We start from the raw sequence: 7742 nt of genomic DNA on the forward strand, positions 1-7742 counted from the left end.
AATTGACTTTTGGGCAATAGTCAAATGTGAATATGATTAACTGCATTGTCCAAGCATAAATAAATTTTGAATCATACTAGACAAATTTCAACACTCAAATGGAATGACACAGTTTACTGTTACACAGCAACTTAAACCATTAGAAGAGGCCAACCTCTTTGAATAAGTAATTCCAGGTCAGGAATTCAGTTGAGCCTGTGAACTCCAAAGGGAATAAGACCATCTGCTAATTTTGACGTGCAAAAGCTTTCTTCTAGATACCCACAGCTTTGAACACATTCAATGCTATTTGCCTCTAGCTCCCAACTTTTTGGCAAAGAGTTACTTTGTCCATATTAAACAATTTTTATACTTTGTTGTTTGGAACTCAAAGCATTTGTTTTGCTTATGATGTTTATAAACAGAGATGGAAAGAGCTTTAAAAGAAGGCTTTGAAAGCATGTAGATATCTCAGGAATCCTTTGAAAATTACATTGTGAATGGGATTTTTAGATTTATATAAACAATTATTATGACAATACATTGGTTTCTACATAGTCTGATAAGTATTGTGGAAATTTAATTTTATTATATTTAAAATATGATGGTAATCTGTTGGGCCTTATATGTCCAGTCTTCCCATCCCAGTCCTTCTTTTTGAACAGGACATTCACAGAGACCCTTTAATGGACAAAGAATCTATTCAGGGCTAAAGTCCCTGGGCCAATTTCCAGTCAACAGATTTCTCTCATGCTTTTAGGTGCCAAGAAGCAATTTTGTTTTCTCAAAAGAATTCTTAATAAAGAGGGAATTAAACTTTAAGTGGCTTCTTGACTTCACCATTTCTGAATTCCAGGGTTGGGTTGCTGAAAGGCCATTTCACTTGTGCCATCAGCATCCTAAGGGCTTTAGAAAGAAAGCAAGTGATGTAACTTGCCTGGGGTTTTACTAGATAGATGATAGGAGTAGCTAGAAATCTCTTAAAGACATATGCATGTTTTTTAGAATCTCTTCAATTTCTTGGAAAAATGATGTTTTTGGTGAAATTACACATTTCCAGTTTTGATGAGAAATGTAAAATTATGGTTATAGGATATTTAATAATGCTACATAGAAGAAAAACCAAAGGTGAATCAATGCATGCATTTGCCCAAACACAGATGCTCAGCTCCACACTAAACAATTAAATAATTATCTAAGTAAAAAATATAAACTATCACTTGATCAGGAAAGCATATAGGAAAACTACAGAGCTTCACCTTCTCTTTCCTTCCCCCTTCAAATGCAATTCCCAAGTCTGATCCCCAGAAACACACCTACTGGGAGCCCACAGTGATCACATCTAGCAGGATCCCTGAAGAGCTTTCTACCAAGTAACACACAGCCACCACACCATCCCAAGATCCAGAGAAAGCAACAGAAACCAAGAAACAGAACACCCACCCAACAAAGAGTAGATATCAACACCTAGAATTATAATTTTCCCAGTTTCTTGCCTACACTCCAGGATAAAAATCATAATCAAGGACAATCAGGACAAGTCTCTACTACAGCCCAGAAGCCCTACTAAAGTAAGCCTTGAGCATTGCAACATAGTAAAGCATGAGGCAAAGACCTTAAAATGGTGTTTATGAATATGTTACAGATCCCTTTTGATCTTCTTTCTATTTTTTTATACTTTAATCTGTTTTACAGTCCAGACTTCATCCCCCTCCTGGTCCACCCTCCAACTGTTCCACATCCCAAACCTCCTCCCTCCATCTCCAAGAGGATGTCCCCCTACCCCATCTCCACCCCACCAGAACTCCTGACTCCCAGGGCCCCAAGTCTCTCGAGGGTTAGGTGCATCTTCTCTGACTGAGTCCAGACCTGGCAATCTTCTGCTGTATATGTGTTAGGGACCTTGTACCAGCTAGTGTATGTTGCCTGGATGGTGGCTCAGTATCTTAGAGATCCCAGGGGTCCAGGTTTGTTAAGATTGCTGATCTTCCTATAGGGATACCCTCCTCCTCAGCTTCTTCCAGCTTTTCCCTAATTCAACCACAGGTATCCCCAGCTTCTGTCCATTGGTTGGGTGTAAATATATGCATCTGATTCTTTCGGCTGCTTTTTGGACCTTTTGGAAGGCTGTCATGATAGGCACCTATTTGTAAGCACACCACAGCATCAGTAATAGTGTCAGGCCTGGGAACCTCTCCCTGAGCTGGATCCCACTTTGGTCCTGTCACTAGATCTCCTTTTCCTCAGGCTCTTCTCCATTTTTGACCCTGTACTTCTTTCAGACAAGAACAATCCTGAATTAGAGTTTTTGACTGTGGGATGGGGCCAGAGAGAAACAGGACTGAAGTTCTGAGGGCCAACAGAAAGAATGGAAATAGACAAATTCAGTAGATGGGGGGGGGCTCTCTAGAATATACCAGAGACCTCAGAGGTGAGAGACTCTCAGGACTCAAAGAGAGGAACCTTAGATGAATGCCCTACTGTGGGGAGAGGGAACTTGTAAGATCCACATCCAGTAGAAAGACAGGGCATCAAGTGTTAGAGATTCTTAAAGAAGAAATTAATGAATTCCTTTAAAATATCTATGAAAATACAAACAATAGAAGAAAAAAATGAGTTGGGGTAGACATTCAAAACTTGAAAGAGGAAATACCAATAAAGCAACCCAAACTGAGAGAAATCTAGAAATAAAAACTAGGTCTAAAGTTGGACCCTCAGAGCAAGTGTCACCAACAGAACACAAGAGAAAGAAAGAGGATCACAGACATTGCAAACACAACAAAGAAAACATATACCTTAGTCAAAGAAAATGCTAACTCTAAACAAAAGTCACTCAACATCCAGGAAATGTGGAAATAAGATATTCTATGATAACACTAAATTTAAAATTTCTATCTACAAATACAAATTACAGAAAACACTGGGAGAAAATCTTCAACCTAAAGAAGTTAACAACACCCAAGAAAACACAAATAATAATAATTTAGGCCAGAACAATTCCAAGATGGGAAACACACACACACACACACAACAGCAAAATAATATGAATCAACAATCATTGGTCATTGATATCTCTCAATATCAATGGTCGGTCATAATTCCCCAGTAAAAATACACAGACTGATAGAATGGATGAGAAAACAGGATCCATCTTTCTGCTGCATCCGAAAAACACACTTTAACAAGATAAAGAAAAAGTCAAGATAAAAGGATGGAAAAAGAAATTCTAAGCTAATGGAGCAAATAAGCAATCTGATGTAGCTAAATTTTAAATATCTGACAAAACACACTTCAAACAAAAACTAATCAGAAGATATTGGGAAGGAAAATACGTACTTGTCATCAAGGGAAAATCCACTAAGAAGATATTACAATTCTTAACATCCATGAGCAAAGCACAAGAGTATCCAAGTTTATAAAAGCAACACAACTACAGCATAAATCACAATTAACCCTCACACATTGATAGGGGAGACTTCAGTATGCCACACTTAGGAATAGGCAGATCATCCAGGCAAAAATTAAACAAAGAGTTGCTGAAGCTGAGATTATAAACTAATTGGACATGGCAGATATTTATAGAACGTTTCACCCAAACACAAAAGAATTTACCTTCTTCTCAACAACTCATAGAACTTTCTCCAAAACTGACCACATACTCAGATACAAATTCTCAAGAGATAAAATTTTTAAAAAAAATGAAAAAACAAAAACAAGAAAGAGAGAGAGAGAGAGAGAGAGAGAGAGAGAGAGAGAGAGAAAGAAAGANAGAGAGAGAGAGAGAGAGAAAGAAAGAAAGAAAGAAAGAAAGAAAGAAAGAAAGAAAGAAAGAAAGAAAGAAAGAAAGAAAGAAAGTCAGGCAGCAGGCAGGCAGGCAGGCAGGCAGGCAGGCAGCAGGCAGGCAGGCAGGCAGGCAGGCAGGCAGGCCCGCCCTGCATGCTCTCTGACCACCATGGATTAAAGCTGAATATCAACAACAGCCAAAACAATGGAATACATACAAATTCATAGAAACTGAGCAGTTCACTAAAAGTTGAGTCAGAAATGAGGACAGAAATTAGTAAAGAAAATAAAAACTTTTAATAATGAGATGAAAATACACATAGAACATACCCAAACCCATCAGACACAATGGAGGCAGTTCCAAGAGGCAAATTCATACCACTAAGTGTTACATTAGAAAATAAATGGGGCTCTTACCCCAGGACTCAGGTAAGATCACCATTTTCTATCCAGGGTCTCTCGGAGGCCAGTCCATGCAGGAGAGCACACGGGCCTCAGAAGCAACAGAGCTTCTTGGACAGGGTCCCTTCGGGCCATCATCCTCAGCCAGGAGGCAGAGCTTATTCTCAGTCCTCTGTGCACCTCCCCAGCCAGAGGAGAGCAGGACTATGGGAAGTTCTCAGACCCTCAGGACTCAGGAGAGAGCTGGTCTACCAGGAGTGCTGACAGAGGCTAACAGATACACAGTAGGAACAAGCTCCAGTCAGACACAGGTAGACTATCTAAAACCAGAGATTACCAGATGGCAAAAGACAAACATAAGAGTCTTACTAACAGAAACCAAGACCACTCAGCAGCATCAGAACCCAGTACCCCCACCACAGAGAGTCCTGGATATTCCAACATACCCAAAAAGAAAGATTCCGATTTAAAATCATATCTCATGATGCTGGTAGAGGATTTTAAGAAGGACATTAATATCTCACTGAAAGAAATACAGGAAAACACTGCTAAACAGGTAGAAGTCCTTAAAGAGAAAACACAAAAATACCTTAAAGAATTACAGGAAAACACAACCAAACAGGAGAAGGAATTGAACAAAACCATCAAAGATCTAAAAATGGAAGTAGAAACAATAAAGAAAACCCAAAGGGAGACAATTCTTGAGATAGAAATCCTGGAAAAGAAATCAGGACACATAGATGTGAGCATCACAAACAGACTACAAGAGATGGAAGAGAGAATCTCAGGTGTAGAAGAATCCATAAAAACCATAAACCCAAGAATCAAAGAAAATGCAAAATGCAAAAAGATGCTAAATCAAAACATCCAGGAAATACAGGACACAATGAGAAGACCAAACCTACAGATAATAGAAGTAGATGAGAATGAAGATTTTCAACTTAAAGGGCCAGTAAATATCTTCAACAAAATTATGGAAGAAAACTTCCCTAATCTAATAAAAGAGATGCCCGGGAACATACTAGAAGCCTACAGAACTGCAAATAGACTGTACCAGAAAAGAAATTCCTCCCGACATATAATAATCAGGACAACAGATGCACTAGATAAAGATAGAATATTACAAGCAGTAGGGGAAAAGGGTCAAGTAAGATATAAAGGCAGACCTATTAGAATTACACCAGATTCTCATCAGAGATTATCAAATTCAGAAGATGTTATACACACACTAAGAGAACACAAATGTCATCCCAGGCTACTATACCCAGCAAAACTCTCAATTACCAGAGATGGAGAAACCAAAGTATTTCATGAAAAAACTAAATTCAAATATCTTTCCATGAATCCAGCCCTTCAAAGGATAATAAATGGAAAACTCCAACACAAGGAGGGAAACTATACCCTAGAAAAAGCAAGAAAGTAATCCTTCAACAAACTTTAAAAAAGATAGCCAAAAGAACAGAATCCCAACTCTAACAACAACGATAACAGAAAGCAACAATTGCTTTTCCTTAATATCTCTTAAAATCAATGGACTCAATTCCTCAATAAAAGACATAAACTAACAGACTGGCTACATAAACAGGACTCAACATTTTGCTGCAAACAGGAAGCCCACCTCAGGGACAAAGACAGACACTACCTCAGAGTAAAAGTCTCAAAAACAATTTTCGAAGCAAATGGTCCCAAGAAACAAGCTGGAGTAGCCATTCTAATATCTAATAAAATTGACTTTCAACCCAAAGTTACCCAAAAAGACAAGGAGGGGCACTTCATACTTATCAAACATAAAACCTACCAAGATGAACTCTCAATTCTGAACAGCTATGCTCCAAACGCAAGGGCATCCACATTCATTAAAGAAACTTCAGTAAAACTCAAACCACACATATTACCGCACACAATAATAGTGGGAGACTTGAACACCCTACTCTCACCAATGGACAGATCCTGGAAACAGAAACTAAACAGAGCAACTAAACAGTGAAACTAACAGAAGTTATGAACCAAATGGATTTAACAGATATCTACAGAACATTTTATTCTAAAACAAAAGAATATACCTTCTTGTCAGCACCTCATGGCACCTTCTCCAAAATTGACCATATAATCAGTGACAAAACAGGCCTCAACAGATACAAAAATATTGAAATTTCCCCATGCATCCTATTAGATCACCACGGACTAAGGCTGATCTTCAATAACAGCATAAATAATAGAAAGCCAACATTCACGTGGAAACTGAACAACACTCTACTCAATGATACCTTGGATATAGAACTATTCTGCATAAAATGTGTCTGTTATCTAGCTCATTTGAGTTCTTTGCACTGGTAGCATCACATGCAATTTAATTTACTCTGAAATATGGATCTCTAATTGTCACTTAAATTTTTCCAAAACACATTACATGAGGCTTATGAGGGAGACTGCATATACCCAAGACTGCCATGCCCAGATAATGCAATTAGCAGCAGAAGACATCCCCAATGTTTCACAATAAATCTTCAGACTTTTAAATGTAGTCAAGCATAGCATAACTGATTCAGGCATCATGAAAGACAGATACCAGGCTCCAACAGCTGCCTGGCAAATGCCTCTATAGGTTTTCAAGAGAAGCTATTAAACTTCCAGCAACATGTAATTCAATTAAGAGAAGAATGGAGCTATGAATTAATCCAGAGGAACCTAAGAAAATAAGTTTAAAACTTGTCCTCAAAATTGTAAAATCTAAAATAAGGAAAATATCTTTACCAATCCTAAATCTGATAGAAGGCTAATACCCAATATATACAAAGAACTCAAGAAGTTAGACTCCAGAGAACCAAATAATCCTATTTTAAAAAATGGTACAGAGCTATACAAAGAATTCTCAACTGAGGAATACCAAATGGCTGAGAAGCACCTAAAAAAATGTTCAATATCCTTAGTCATCAGGGAAATGCAAATCAGAACAACCCTGAGATTCCATCTCACACCAGTCAGAATGACTAAGATAAAAACCTCAGGTGAGAGCAGTTGCTGGCAAGAATGTGGAGAAAGAGGAAAACGCCTCCATTGCTGGTGGGATTGCAAGCTGGTACAATCACTCTGGAAATCAGTTTCGTGGTTCCTCAGAAATTTGGACATAGTACTATCAGAGGATCCAGCAATACCTCTCCTGGGCATATACCCAGAAGATGCGACAACTTGTAATAAGAACACATGCTCAACTATGTTCATAGCAGCCTTATGTATAATCGCCAGAAGCTGAAAACAACCCAGATGTCCAGAAGAATGGATACAGAAAATGTGGTACATTTACACAATGGAGTACTAAACAGCTATTAAAAACAATGAATTTATGAAATTCTTAGACAAATGGATGGATCTGGAGGGTATCATCCTTACTGAGGTAACCCAATCATAAAAGAACACATATGATATGCACTCACTGATAAGTGGATATTAGCCCAGAAGCTCGGAATACCTAAGATACAATTTGCAAAACACATGAAACTCAAGAAAGAAGAAGGAAGACTAAAGTGTGGATACTTCAAATCCTTCTTAGAAGGGAGAACAAAATACCCATGGAAGGA

At 38.2% G+C, this 7742-nt stretch overlaps 1 protein-coding gene across 1 annotated transcript in view; it reads right to left on the bottom strand.

The window, feature by feature from the left end:
• Zpld1 (zona pellucida like domain containing 1) overlaps positions 1 to 6493 on the bottom strand; it is a 70298-nt gene extending 63805 nt beyond the window's left edge. The window contains exon 1 of the mRNA XM_021185354.1: positions 6432 to 6493. The gene's annotated coding sequence lies outside the window, so the exon portion shown is untranslated. The remainder of the gene's footprint in view (positions 1 to 6431) is intronic.
• Positions 6494 to 7742: the final 1249 nt, after the last annotated feature.

The sequence above is a fragment of the Mus caroli genome, chromosome 16 (genome assembly GCF_900094665.2).
Source record: "Mus caroli chromosome 16, CAROLI_EIJ_v1.1, whole genome shotgun sequence".
Lineage (NCBI taxonomy): Eukaryota > Metazoa > Chordata > Mammalia > Rodentia > Muridae > Mus > Mus caroli.